The sequence below is a fragment of the Phacochoerus africanus genome, chromosome 1 (genome assembly GCF_016906955.1).
Source record: "Phacochoerus africanus isolate WHEZ1 chromosome 1, ROS_Pafr_v1, whole genome shotgun sequence".
In the NCBI taxonomy this organism is placed as follows: domain Eukaryota; kingdom Metazoa; phylum Chordata; class Mammalia; order Artiodactyla; family Suidae; genus Phacochoerus; species Phacochoerus africanus.
In genome coordinates this window covers 269645807-269660958 of record NC_062544.1, presented here as the reverse complement: position 1 = coordinate 269660958, position 15152 = coordinate 269645807, and the positions used below count along the sequence as shown (strand labels likewise).

The 15152-nt window shown below is 42.3% G+C and overlaps 1 protein-coding gene and 1 non-coding gene across 8 annotated transcripts in view; both read left to right on the top strand.

Moving 5' to 3' along the window:
• APP (amyloid beta precursor protein) overlaps positions 1-15152 on the top strand; it is a 281953-nt gene that overhangs the window by 219836 nt on the left and 46965 nt on the right. The gene's annotated exons all lie outside the window — the stretch shown is intronic.
• LOC125114133 (U6 spliceosomal RNA) lies at positions 1746-1851 on the top strand. Its single transcript, XR_007131706.1, has one exon. It is a non-coding gene; the product is annotated as a U6 spliceosomal RNA (small nuclear RNA).

Here is a 15152-nt window from a genome sequence, read left to right as displayed (position 1 = left end):
ATTTCCCCAAAGAATGTTTATAATATTCTCTGCTAGCAAATAGATATTTTCTTCTCTGTATTTCTAATCCATGATTTTATAGGAAAAGTCAATCCTTTAACAGTATTGAAAAAGAATCCAGGGTGTTCCCGTTGTGGCTCATCAGATTAAGAACCCCACTGTCCATTGAGGATTCAGGTTTGATCCCTGGCCTTGCTTAGTTCATTGAGGATCCAGTATTGCCGTGAGCTGTGATGTAGGTCTCAGATGCGGCTCAGATCCCATGTTGCTGTGGCTATGGTGTAGGCCAGCAGCTGCAGCTCCAGTTCAACCCCTAGCCTGGGAACTTCCATATGCCTCAGGTTCCCCCTTAAAAAGAAAAAAACAATAATAAATAAATAAGTACCAAAAGAGTAAATAAACAATATAATAAAATAGCCTATTTCCTGTGTTTAGTTTTTTTGTAAAAATATTTAATTACATGTGCTCATAAAAGCATTTATTAAATCTCATTTCTGTGGTATAGCCAATGGTGACTACTTGGATTGTCCTCTGCCTGTCTCTGCATCTTTGCTTTTGGTCTGGGTAATGTTTGAGCGGGTCTGCCCGTCCCCTGAGAGCAGGTAAAGGAACTATGTGTTCAGCTTCCTCTTTAACATTGAACTTGATAAAGCTGCTCTAAGGCCCGTAGAGGCTAGAGACACTGTCATCTGAGGGAAGGAAGCAGGGCCAGCTGCAAGTTTCATGCCTCTCAGCAGCAAGAGCCTGAGCCAGCCTGGCCTTGGCAAATGATGCATTTCTTCTCTTTCGGAGTCTGGCATAGTCAAGGGAAGCTCTGATGCTGTGGCAAGTTGCTTCTGAAGCTTTGCCAAGTTAGGAAAGAACTTCCCCAGAGCATGAACAGTGGAGAGCTGGAAGTGAAAAAGGAACATATCATATTAATATGATTCTACTTAATTAGCATCTTATGCTGTTCTTATTGAGGAAACTCTAGAAGCCAGCCAAATTTCACATTCTAGGTTTTAAGCAGGGGGTGAGAGATGTCACGAGAGAAATTGCTATTTGAAATTCTAAATTAGTTACTCTTTTGCAAAAACCTGCCTTCGTTTTGTGGATGATTACTGAGGCTTGAAATCAATAAGATGAGTTCACTCTCAAATGATAGTCAGTGTGTTTCATAGAAAGGAAGGTCGCCAAATGTGCCCTTTTCCGTGTGACACACACAATAAGAAAAATATGTACGTAGCTGGACTTGAAAGTGTAATTATTCACAATGTGACCTTTCTTTATTACATTAAAAGTTTTTCTCTGTGTCATGACCATGACCAGATAACATGTTTCTTGCTGTTTCTAAGTTTTCCAAGATGCCAGAAAGCAGTTTTCTAAAATTTTTACGTATGAGACTTTGCTAGTTGTTACAGCTGTTGAGTCGTTATAGTTTTCTAATCAGAGATTCTGCTGTATAGTCCACCGAACGATATCTGATCACTTGTGATGGAGCATGATAGAGAATAATGTGAAAAAAAGAATGTATGTGTATGCATAACTGGGTCACTCTGCTGTACAGCAGAAATTGACAGAACATTGTAAATCAGCTATGATAAAAATTTTTTTTAAAAAAAGAGGAAAAAAAGAAAACGTTATAATGGCCACTGAGACATCACTACATAAATGCCTTAGTTCTCAGTCATCACTCTAATAATTTGAAAGGAGTGTTAGAGGGTTTCAAAAGTATACACACACACACACACACACACACACATATGGTGTTCACTTTGGCAGCGCATATATTAAAATTGGGACAATACAGAAAAGATAAACATGGCTCCTACATAAGTATGAGATGCAAGTTTTGAAATGGTCCATGTTTTTTTATTCAATTTATTTGAAGTATCTAGAGTAATAAATTCATAGAGACTGAAGATAAAATGCTGGTTGTCAGGACCTAGTGGGAGGAGGGAATAGAGCGTCTCTAATAAGTATAGAGTTTCAGTCTGGGAAGATAAAAACATTTTAGAGATGGATGGCGGCAATGGTTGCACAGCACTGAGTGTGCTTAATGCTACCGAAACTGCACACTTAAAATAATAAGGTTTATGATATATATAAATATAATCACAATAAAAGTATATATATGTACATTCCTATCATTTGCTGTTCTGAACATCAAAGGCATCCAAGAATTAATCAAAGATGTTAGATCTTCAAGAAGTATTTACTAAACATCCCCATATTCCAGATTCTATGCTTGTGGCCAGATATTTTGCAGGTATAGGGCACAATCTTTCCTGCTCAAATAGTTTAGAATCTGCTTAGGGAGACTTTGAGTAAACAACTGAGAGAGGCTGCTCTCATTAAGTTGAGGGATGTTGATTGCCATGTCTCTTGGCATTAGGTAGCATCATCTGGCAGCCATTCCTTCCTTCCACCATCACTCACTGAAGATAATTAGAGGAGACGGGAACCTAGTTTCCAACCCGTTCAGCCCCGTCATTTCACTGGCTCAAAGAAGCTATGAGACGCCCAAGGTCATGCATCTGGTTAATAAGACTAAAGACCGAATCTATTCTGGTGTCTCTGTAGTGGTATTTGTTCTCCATCCCTGCTGATGCCAAGTTAAACAAAACTGGATTTTGGAAACTATTTATTCGGCTTCGGCACCTGTTCTTTGAAAATATTATGGGTACAAGAAATGGCCATCTTTCCGCTTACATGACTCAATGACAAGAGGCTTCCCAAGCTCAAAGATTCAACGCACTTCAATACTTAAGTCAATGCAAAGGTGTTTGTAAAGCAGATTGGTGTCAGCTACACTATGCATTCTGCTGGGTTTTTTGTTGTTGTTGTATTCTGCATTTGCTTAGATATCATGGGAGAACCCATGAAAAATGACAACAAATGCGCCTTTTTCTGTGGGCTTGTCATTAGTTTTTTCTGTACTGGACAAGCAGAAATTTCTCTGAAAGTACAAGGTAATACTCTTCAGCTAGATCTTAACCATTGGGGGGAATCAGACTTTATGTGTTTAGCTCTGTGAACGTTAGTGGCTAAAGCCCTTCACATCATACCCGTTATTAGGTCATCTCTCGAGCCAAAGGAGGGAACCATTTTCATGACTTTAGAGACTCAGTTCACTTGTTTCAACCCAAATATATTTAGAAAAGGGAACAGAAAGAGAAAGGAAAAAGAACGTAATGCAAGATTTTTATGGCTATTTTTTTAAGTTTATGTTATGACTGTTGTCTTTTGATGACTGGCTTTGTTTTACTTTTTTTTCCTTTCCTCTTTCTTTCTTTTTTTTTTTTGGTTTGTTTTTTGTTTTTTGTTTTTTGTTTTCATTTTTTCAGGGCCACGCCCATAGCATAGGGAAGTTCCCAGGCTAGGAGTCAAATCAGAGTTGCAGCTACCAGCCACAGCCACAGCCACGGCAATGCCAGATCTGAGCTGGGTCTTTGACCTATACCACAGCTCAGCTCACGGCAAACACCGGATCCTTAACCCACTGAGCAAGGTCAGGGATGGATCGTCATGGATACTAGTTGGATTCATAACCCGCTGAGCCACAGTAGGAACTCCCACCTTTCTCCTTTTTTTGTGTGTTTAACTCATTTGATCCTGAAAATAACCCTGGGCAGGCAAAGCAAATTGTTGCTCCCTTTATTCTCCTGATTTTTCAGGAAGGCCGATATGTCCACAGCCCTGGGTGCGTCTGTGTATGCAATTCCATCTACCTACAAAGCCCCTGCCCAGTCCTGACCTATTGAGCTCTTAATGAGCTTCCAAAACCCCATCTCTCATGTCATTTCTCCCTTGAATTCTTTATTAACAGGAAGCATCTGTCCTCTGATGATAGAGTTTATATATTGCATGCATCTGCTGTTGCTTTGATGTGTTCATGTCAACTCATTGCCATGTACTAATTAAGCTCTTTGAGGGTGTGAATCAAATTTCATGTACATTTGTTTCTCCTGAAGCAAATTACTAGGTATAAGTAAGTATTACAAATACCTGCCTTCAAGGCATTCTTTAGTTAGAGGAATTGTGGTTCTTGGATCAGCTGCGTCAGCATCCGCTGGGAACTTGTTAGAAATTCACATTCTCTGGTCCCACCCCTAACCTCCTGAATCAGCAGTGCTGGGTTGAGGGATCAACCCTCTAGCTTTTAACAAGCTGTGTAACTCGGATGCATGCCAAACTTTGAGAATTACTGATTTAGAGTGTATTCAACTTACAAAATAATGAATAGGTGAGGATCTATAAGCCAGTTAGATTTACCCGTACTGTTTTGTTCTAAACCTGCATGATAAAAACTGTATGCCCACAAAAAAATGCTTAGGGTGAAAGAAAACCTCAATGAAGTAATATATTTGATTAATTCATAAGTATAACAGCTCCATTTCATAGGAAAAGATAAATAATTACTGAGTAGTCCTAGACGAAAGGACGTACAACTTCTCATGATTAAATAGTAAAAATCAAACATAGTTTTTTTAAATGATCACAATTGTTACTTTTTAAAATCTGTTCGACCCTGTCATAACAAGGGTAAGTGAAAAGGAACTAAATAAGCTTTTGATCAGTAGGTGGGTGTAACCTTTTTATGGGACAACTTGACTCTCCCTAAGGAATTAAAATGGACAGTTTTCTCTAATTTGCCCATCTGTGGAGAGGGGAGGGAGGTGCACTTCTGCTGTCATTTGAAAACCCTCAGTACTATTTTTTTCTTTTTATTTTACTGCCGCACCTGTAGCATATGGTAGTTCCCAGGATAGGAGTCTAGTCTGAGCTGCATCTGCAACCTACACCACAGCCACAGCAACAGCAACACCAGACCCTTAACCCACCGACAGAGGTCAGGGATTAAACCCTCATCCTTATAGACACTCTGTTGGCTTCTTAACCCACCGAGCCACAATTGCAACTCTGTATTTTTTGATAAACATCACTACATATCTATAAAGAATGGAGAGATGTGAGTTCCCATCATGGCTCAGTGGTAACAAATCCCACTAGTATCCATGAAGATAGATGCAGGTTTGATCCCTAGCCTCGCTCAGCGGGTTAAGGATCTGGCATTGGCACAAGCTGTGGTGTAGGTCACAGACTCGGTTCAGATCTTGTGTTGCTGTGGCCATGATGAGGGCCAGCAGCTGTAGCTCCGATTTGACCCCTAGCCTGGGAACTTCCATATGACCTAAAAGACCAAAAAAAAAGAATGGACAGATGACATGCAACAGACTTGGTCTCCCCTCTCAGACTCTTCTTCCATTTACAGTTTACACTTCTCTCACCTTGGGGGTTCAGTACCCCTAAAATTATAGGGAAATTGAAATATGTGATGTTGACCGGAAATGTAACCTTTCAAGAAACTTAGGTGGAAATGGGTTAAGCCCCCATCTAAATGATCCATGAAAGTGTTAGACGCTCTCTGTTTTCTTCTTCCAAGGTGTCATCGCCTATCCTATCCCCAGAGATCACAATTTCTCTGTAATTCTGTGAAAAAGAAGGGAGATACTTCCTAATGCACTATTCCCCTCCTGTTTCAGGGTAGTTGTCTGTCAAACAAGTTTTTGACACTTTTTTTTTTAATACTGAGAATGAACACCTGGATCAGACTGACCAAATTTGAGTATTTTAAGGGTAGTAATAATAATTCTAGAAGTAGCCCCTTGGTTCTCTGCTGGGAATCAATCTGAACAGTTTCTAAACTCCTGTTGGCAATAACAGTTACCATGAGGCAAATAAGGAAAAGAAGCTGTTTCAAGAAAAGGAGGAATAGATGGAGCCTGGGCAAAGTACCTTTTTTTATCCAGTATTCAAGCCCTGCCAGAATGTATTTCAATTTTATCGGCTGTCTCTGCTTTATTTTTTTTGCCTTCCTTTTGGCAGAAAAGCACTGTCTCAACACTGGAGTGCCTATTTCCATCTTTTTTTTTTTTTTTTTTGGTCTTTTTAGGGCCGCACCCACAGCTAAATGGAGTTCCCAGGCAAGGGGTTGAATGGGAGCTATAGCCACTGGCCTACGCAACAGCCACAGCAATGCGGGATCCAAGCCGTGTCTGTGACCTACACCAGAGCTCACGGCAACACCGGATCCTTAACCCACTGATCGAGGCCAGGGATTGAACCCGAGTCCTCATGGATGCTAGTCAGATTCATTTCTGCTGAGCCATGACGAGAACTCCCCTTCTTCCATCTTGATGGAGAAGCTTTCACATCCCCGAATTACCTCTTTGGGGTATAAGACGAGAAATTAAAGCGAGACTGTCTGTGGAGTTATTAAAACAAAGTTATCCACCTACCCCTCAAAAAAGGCCTAATTTGGAGTTCCTGTGGTGGCTCAGTGGTTAACAAATCCGACTAGGAACCATGAGATTTCGGGTTCAATTCCTGGCCTTGCTCAGTGGGTTAAGGATCCAGCGTTGCCGTGAGCTGTGGTGTGGGTCGCAGATGCGGCTCGGATCTGGCATTGCTGTGGCTCTGGTGTAGGCCAGTGGCTACAGCTCCAATTTGACCCCTAGCCTGGGAACCTCCATATGCCATGGATGTGGCTAAAGAAAAGGAAAAAAAAAGGCCTAATTATGCTGTCTGTTGATTAACACATGTCCCTTATGTAAGTCCAATACTGTATGACTATATGAGGGAGACCCTGCTTGCCTTCTAGGTCTCCTTGACATAAAATAAAGAGGTGGGTCCTTTCCCACATTCAGTGTGGTGCTGCACCCACACTGCTGCCAACACTTCTTCAAGGAAATACAAAAGTGGAATCAAACTTCTCAGTTTTCAGATTTAGGATTCTGAGTGATTTGATCAAAATCAGAGACTGACTGTGCTATAAAAATAGTCAAAGCCCAAAGGGTTCAACAGATCTTGCCAGAGCCCATTAGAAATTGAAGCAGGGTGTTCCCGTTGTGACACAGCAGAAACAAATCCAACTTGTATCCATGAGGATGCAAGTTCGATCCCTGGCCTCACTCAGTGGGTCGGGGATCTGTGTGTTGCTATGTGCCGCGGTGTAGGTTGCAGACACAGCTCGGATCCCACGTTGCTGTGGCTCTAGTGTAGGCTGGCAGCTGCAGCCCTGATTCGATCCCTAGCCTGAGAACTTCCCTATACTGTGGGTAGGGCCCTAAAAAGCAAAAAAGAAAGAATGAAATTGATGCAGGTCTTCAGATAACTTGGATGTGAAAAAAATGAAATTGCTCTTTCTTTAAAAAATAAACAAACAAAAACCAAAGGAGGCCTAGTGAGCCAGAGTTGAAGGTCCTGCAAGCCTGAGTTTGGGTGTTCTAGTTTTATCTAAGGCCGTGTCAACCTGGACCTGTGGTCCTTGGAACCCACTAACAGGGCAGGTTAGTGTGATGAGCAGATTCACTCACAGCTCATAGCTTGAGCTTCCTTCATTGCCCTTCGTGATTTCCGTGCCTTTGACATCAGCCAGTGGACTGAGAAGAGTATCTGACATTTGTTGGTTTGGTTGCTGTAAGCGCTTGGATGTGAAATGTACCAGAGGACTCATCCAGTGCACTCCCTATGGAGATTGTTCTTCTGGAAGCCATGTGCTCTAGAGAGTTACCTCTGATTTACAGAAATCTTCATTTTCCTTACCTCTCCAGGTGATTCTTCAATATTCAAAAGTTTTAAAACTCCTGCTTCTATGAAGTAGCAAAAATACAAGGATTCCTGCAGGCTTAGATTATATTTACGTTAGTCTTGAATATCAAAGAATAGCAGTTGGCCGTCATTGAGAATTAGCCATGTGGATTTCTAGTGGTGCTTATTTCCAGAGCTGTGATTGTATAAAACATTCAAGTGAAGCATTAGTGAACTTGGAAGTTCATATTCATTGAGAATTTGTTCAGGTGTGACAGGGTTGATGGCTATGTTTTATTTATCCAAGTTAAGACTTCTTATTAGCTATGAAAAGGGATTGGCATCACCTGCTTACTCACTTTGCTTAACTGTCTAAAAGGAATGAACAGCATACGCACAGGGCAGGCTTCAGCCAGAAAATGCTGTCTTTCCTAACGTTTTCCCCATTTGTGTTTTTATTGGCTCTTTCAGAAATTGTGAATCTAATATTCTACCTTCCAGAATCTTTTCTTCCTCCTTTAGATTCTTTACTTTCTATTATGGATGCTGACATTGTACTCAAAGAACTTACTCATTTAGGCTCTCTTCAAATCTAAAGTGGTATTATTTTAACGAAGGATGACAGGGAAAACTGCCAAAACACACCTGGAGTTGTCAGCAGTGTCAGTGACAAATGGTAAAAGCTTAATCTTGGAGGATTGTCAGAGAGCTTAACACGAGCTCAGGAAGTGTGTGTCTTCTTAGAGAGTTGACAACAAAATTACCAAGACCAGGCACTCGGGGTACCAACTCCAGGTGCCAGACCTGAGAGCCGCTCCTTCTGTTAATCAATAGTGTATTATTTTTAGGATAATACAGGAATGCAGTTATATTCCTTTGCTTCTTAAAGTAGCTCCTGTGGAGATGGGGCATAGACATCATGCCCCATCTCCTGTTGTGTTCCCCCAAAGCAAACAGACTGCCTAACTAGAAATGTCACAAGAGCAAATTGTCATTTGGATTTTTCCCTCTACCTGTAGTGAAGGCAGGTCGCAGAGAGCACTTGAGAACTTGTTTGGCAAATGGCCACAAGAAGACAAAAGAAAATGAAAAGCCCTACAGGTCAAGTATACTTTCCAACCTTGAGTCACATTTCAAAGAAAACACTTGCATGTCATTTATATAAAAGGGGCAGGACATGAAATTCACCGCACCTCCGGGGTGACTGACTGGTAATTTACACTCTTTTCTCATCTTCAGCTATCACCTTTCAGAAAAAAAAAAAAAAAAAAGAAACCCAAAAAGAACACAGCAACAAAATCTCTTAGAAAAAAGCTGTTCTGACCTTTGATCTTCCTTTTATCTGGTATGACTAGATGGGTGTTCTAGTCACCTCAGGCTGCCATAGTAAAATACCATGGATTGGGTGGCTTGAGCAATGGGATTTTGTTTCTCACCATTCTGAAGGATGAAATGTCCAAGATCAAAGTCTCAGCAAGTTGGATTTCTCCTGAGGCCTCTCTCCTTGGCTTGCTGATGGCTGCCTTCTTGCTGTGCCCTCGTATGGCCTTGTCCCTGTGCATGAGTGAAAGAGCTCTCTGGTGTCTCTTTCTCTTCCAATCTTGTTGAAATAGGGCCCCACCAATGGCCTCATTGAACCTTAATTACCTCCATAAAGTTCCTTTCTCCAAATGTAGTTACATTGGGGTAGGGCTTTAACGTATGAATTTTAGGGGAAACATAACTCGGTCCATAACAGTTGGCTGCACTGTGCTTTTGGTTAGATCCAGTGTACCCCACCTTCAGGATTCCTCAGCCATCACCTGCCTAGTGCATGTGGGTTCTATCATGCTCAAAAAGACAAAGGGGACCGTGACATTTTTCCTGCTTCTCTACCCTAAGTCCTTGAAACAAGTTTTCACATCAGCAGGCTTCCACTCTCTATATGAATTTCACATATAAGACCTTTTTGGCATATAAAATCATACACTTGTCATGAAGCCATTTGATGTTTTTTGAAATGTTATTTCTTTTACTAGTTCCTCTATATTCTTCTCTTTATCTCTGAGGAGCAAGAGCCAAGCGATCCTGGTGTTAAAACTAAGAACAGCAATTCCTTGGCGACCTAGTGGTTAAGGACCTGGCATTGTCACTGCTGTGGTTTGGCTCACAGCTGTGGTGTGGGTTCGATCCCTGGCCTGGGAACTTCCACATGCTGCAGGTACAGCCCCCAAAATAAATAAAAACTAAAGACAGACCAGTAGAATAACAAAGCATAGCAGGATAAATCCATAACCAGGTATCAGTAGCCATCTTTTCACTTTCATCTTTGGTACCTTGAGCCAAAAGACACAAATAAACTAGTTTTATTAAATATTCATGCTATAAAATATTCTATTCCAATCATTCATATTTCACGCAAAAATAGCAAAACTTTAGGCTCCTGGAGAACTATCTTGTTAAGCTCTAGCTTGCTAGAGTTCCCGTTGTGGCTCAGTGGTTGTGAACCCAACTGGTATCCATGAGAATGCAGGTTCGATCCTTGGCCTCACTCAGTAGGTTAAGGATCCATTGTTGCCATGAGCTGTGGCATAGGTCCCAGAAGAGGCTTGGATCCAGTGTTGCTGTGGCTACAGTGTAGCCTGGCAGCTGCAGCTCTGATTCGACCCGTAGCCTGGGAACTTCCATGTGCCACAGGTGCATCACCACCTACCCCCCCCCCAAAAAAAAAGTCCAGCTTGTTGAATGTGAACTCTAAAATTGTCATGCTAAATGCTACAGATGACTCCAGCTGTCCCATTGTCTCTCTGTTTAGTTGCTGAACAGAGGTATGACAGCAGACCCAGTTCTGATATTAGAGATGATTATGTCTTCATCACCCACGAGTTAATAAAACCTGAAACCTGCCAGGCATCTGCCACACGTCATGCTGCCAGGGGCAGCTCAGCTTCTGGCTTCTTAGAGAAGCCAGAAATAAGCTCTTTTTTGGGGAGTTTACAAGGTGTTTGAACCTGAGGTCCTTCCCCTTGCTTGCTGAGTTTGCACTGACACTGGTACCCAGAATTCCCATGCAGCCCGTGAGGTTCAGGATAAGGAAGTGGTGGTATTCCCTGTAGAAGGGAAGAGAGATATTGAGAGCTGAAACAGAAAACCTTTAGTCTCCATGAAAGTTTCTGGTGTTCAGAGGGAAAATGTCTGTGCACTGATGGGGCTGAATTAGCGTCTTAGATTATAGAGCTTCTCTCCAATCTGCCTATCACAGCCTTGAATAAAGGACTCACTAAGAATCCACATTCTGGCAGTTCCCATTGTGAATCAGAGGGTGAAGAACCCAACTAGTAGCCATGAGGATTCGGGTTCAATCCCTGGCCTCACTCAGCAGGTTAAGGATCCGGTGTTGCCTTGAACTGTGGTGTAGGTCAGGCTCGGATCCCATGTTGCTGTGGCTGTGATGTAGGCCCGAAGCTACAGCTCTGATTCATCCCCTAGCCTGGGAGTGTGGCCCTAAAAAGTAAAAAAAAAAAAAAAAAGAATCCACATTCTACGCCAGTGTGTTTGTTACACCCAGAAATGAGCTAATGGTTAATATTCTTAATAAATGACCATAAACTGGGTAGCCTAAAACAACAGAAATGTATTCTCTCACCATGCTGGAGGCTGGAAGTCTGAAATGAAAGTGTCTGCAGGGCCGTGCTCCCTCTGAAGGCCCTTGGGAAAAATCTGCTTTATTGCTTTTTCTTGTTTCTGTTGTTGCTGAAAACCCTTGACATTCCTTTGGCTTGTAGGTACACCACTGCAAGCTCCGCCCCTGTCTTCACCTAGTTATTCTCCCTGTGTGTCTTCTCCAATACAGTCTAGAGCCCACCTAATGCCTGTAGTGTTCACCCCGTTGCATACTGGATGGAGGACCTGTGTATTCTTGTATGATCTCATCTTTACTCAGTTACATCTGCAAAGATCCTCTTTCCCTCTAAGGTCACATTCCTAGCTCCCTGGCCTTAGGACTCCAGTATACTTTGGAGGGGGAACACAATTTGACCCATACCAGTTTTATGTTTAATTTCCCTTGATGTCTAGGAATCCAAAAAATTGGCCAAGTTTCTTTCTAAAACACAGTCAAATTTAAGTCAAAGGCTTGCATGTCTTGAATTTATGACCTCTCCATTGAAAAAAATAATAATTTCCATATTTAATTGGTTCAGATTGTGAGAGGCTTTAAATGCTTTGCATTTGCTTGAGGCTGATTAATGAGTAAATTTGTAAACCATGGCTGTTCTAATTAGCCAGGGTTAATTAATGTTTACTGCACTTGGAAGATGAAAAGACGTGTATAAATGCACTGTAATGTGAATCATTTTTTAATTTGTTGTTGAAGCTTAAAGTATAGTCAAATAAAGGCTGCTTACATCACGCTAAAAAAAAAAAAAAGCATTTCGGAGCCGTGCAGGAATTAATGTAGAGGGCTCTAAATTTTAAGGTTAATTAATTATATGCTATTGAAGATCATATTTTAATACTATATATTCAGCAAAAGATTGTGTATGTGTGTGTGTGTGTGTGTATACACACGTGTATGTTTGTGTATGTATATTTTATGACCACAGCGGTGGCATATGGAAGTTCCCCAGGCCAGGAACTTCCAGGGACTGAATCTGAGACGAAGCTGCAGCAATGCCTGATCTTTTGACTCACTGCACCCAGCCAGCGATCGAACCCCCACCTCCACAGTGATCCCAGCCCCTGCGGCCACATTCTTAACCCACTGCACCATGGTGGCGGAAATTCCAAAACGTTATATTTTTTAATCTGATTGAATTAAAAGGGGAAAGCATAGAAATCTGAGACCAGCCTCATAATTATTTATATAGTATATCATAACTTAAGATGAAGTCTGTTTTTTGTTTTTGTTTATTTCTGAGTGAGGCTTTTTCAGAGCAGGGTGGAGCCAGAGAAAGGGTTTAACTCTGCTGAGATGAAAATAACATCTTTAAGCTACTTTTTTTAAAGAAAGAAAATTATTAGGATTCCATGCACACTTTCAAGAGGAAAAGCAGCAGGGGCTTGGATGAGGTCTAGCTATGAGACTGGGAAGCTCTAAGGTGAGACACAGTTTGGAAGCAAAGACTGGAAGATTCCCCTGACAGGCCACAAGCAGTATATCATGGAAGCAGTTGTCCCAAGGCAGCAAAACGGGTTGTCCATTCTTGGTTTGGAAGTGGTCACCTGAGCTAATTCTCCAGCATATTCAGTGAGACATACCTCTGGCACCAGGATTCAGGGTCCACAGGTAGCTTAAAGCAGAGCTGGCCTGAGTGACAGGACCCCATTTCATGTCATCGATGTCTGAAGGGAGAGCATGTTCAAAGGCAAATTAGTGAAAGGTCAACTTTTTTTTTAATCTCTTACACAGTTTTCTCATTTGTTTGTTGCAGAATGAAAAAATAAGGTCGGTTTTTTTTTGTTTGTTTGTTTTTGTCTTTTTAGGACCATGCCTGAGGTATATGGAGGTTCACAGGCTAGGGGTCAAATCAGAGCTGCAGCTGCCGCCAGCAATGCTGGATTCTTAACCCACTGAGTGTGGCCAGGAATTGAATATGCATCCTCAGGGGTGCTAGGCAGATTCGTTTCCACCAAGCCACAATGGGAACTCCTGCTTTTTTTTTTTTCTTAAATCATCTCATAGGTCTTCATAATGAAATGATATAAGTGGGGGGGGGGGGAGACGTGTAAGTTTTTATTTAGATACGAAATTCATGGCTCCTTGGAGTTCTTAACAGTAGCCACCAACCTCTATCATTAAGCAGAGCAGTTAGATGCTATAAAGCTTTTTCAGCGAGGATGTGGCACTTCATTATGGGGCAAACTGTTCATTATCCAGCAGAATTCAATATATGACAAATCTCTTGGGGGGAATCCCATATGAGCTTCTTTCCCAAAATGCCTGGGAAAGTGGGGAAACTCCCATTTTCACTCCAGTGCTCCCCTGTGGGCCGTTTCAGCATTTATGGGAGGTCTCCCAGGTCAGTATTTCCAGTGGCTCCAGACCTCGCCACCATGATGTGTTGGAAGATTGCAGACTCAACCTGTCTAAATAGAACCCCCCCCCCATATTTGTTACTATATTAATGAGTTTTTAGGCATGCCTTTTATGATGCATTTATTTATATTTTTGGCCGCACCCAGGCATGTGGAAGTTCCAGGCCAGGGATCAAACCTGAGCCACAGCATTGACAACACTGGATCCTTAACCCACTGCACCACCAGGGGAACTCCCACATCTGTTCTTTTGGCTAACACTGAGGTCAAGAATAAAAATACGGGAGTTCCCATTGTGGCCCAGCGATAATGAACCCCAGTAGTATGCATGGGGATGCAAGTTCAATTCCTGGCTTCGCTCAGTGGGTTAAGGATCCAAAATGGCCATGAGCTGTTGTAGAGGTCACAGACTAGGCTTGGATCCTGCGTTGCTGTGGCTGCGGCATAGGCAGGCAGCTGCAACTCCAGTTTGACACCTAGCCTGGGAACTTCCATATGCCACAGGTGTGGTCCTAAAAAAGCAAAAACAAAAAAATGTTCGTGAATATATGGAGTTCCCGCTGTGGTGCAGAGGGTTAAGAATCCTACTGTAGCAGCTTAGGTCACGGAGGAAGTGCAGGTTTGATCCCTGGCCTGGAAACTTAACATATGTTACAGGTGTGACCATAAAAAGCAAAAAAAAAAAAAAAAAAAAGAAAGAAAAAGAATAAAATCATGACCAGCCACCCATTAGCACTTCTGGCCTCTCCCAGTCACCACGTTCCCCTGGACCTCCCACCACTACTAGTTTAATACTGTTATTCTTTGTATCACCTCCCTAAATGTCTTTCTGGTTTTATCAAGCTCATGTACATCCTTGCCCACTATTTTCTCCCCCCTCCCTTTTTTTTTTTTGGTCTTTTTAGGGCTGAACCACACCATATGGAAGTTCCCAGGCTAGGGGTTGAATCCGAGCTGCAGCTGCTGGCCTACACCACAGCCACAGCAACTCAGGATCCTTAACCCACGAAGCGAGGCCAAGGATCAAACCTGCTACCTCATGGTTCCTAGTCAGATTCGTTTCCACTGCACCACAACAGGAACTCCTCTCCCCCTTTTTTTTAATGTTGACATGTCTCTTTAGTATTTATGTTCCCCAGATTGCCCCTCTCTCCTTTTCTTTGTAATTTATCTGTTAATGAACTGTGGGCCCCTCAACCCATGGAATTCCCATAGTCTGGATTTTGCTAATGTGTAAACTCCTCGTGCAGGTCAGCATCTTCTCCCTGCCCTGTGCATGTCCCACAGATCTAAAGCTCCTGGCCTCTGGCTCAGCTGCCTCCTTTTTCCCCTCTCTTGTGTCCCGGCAGCCAACAGAGTCCACCTGTTGGGCAGTGCATCCTCTGTGCCTTGGCCGTGCACTTGTATCTCCTAGGACAGTCTGTCTTGCTTAGCAAATCTGTAATATCACCATCTCCAGCCCCAGAGTCCTAGTTTCTTTCTTTCTCACTCTGTCCATACCCGTTGTCCTGACATTTACATAGGAATTACTTTTATACCCATCTTTCCTCTGGGGCCATGAGCTC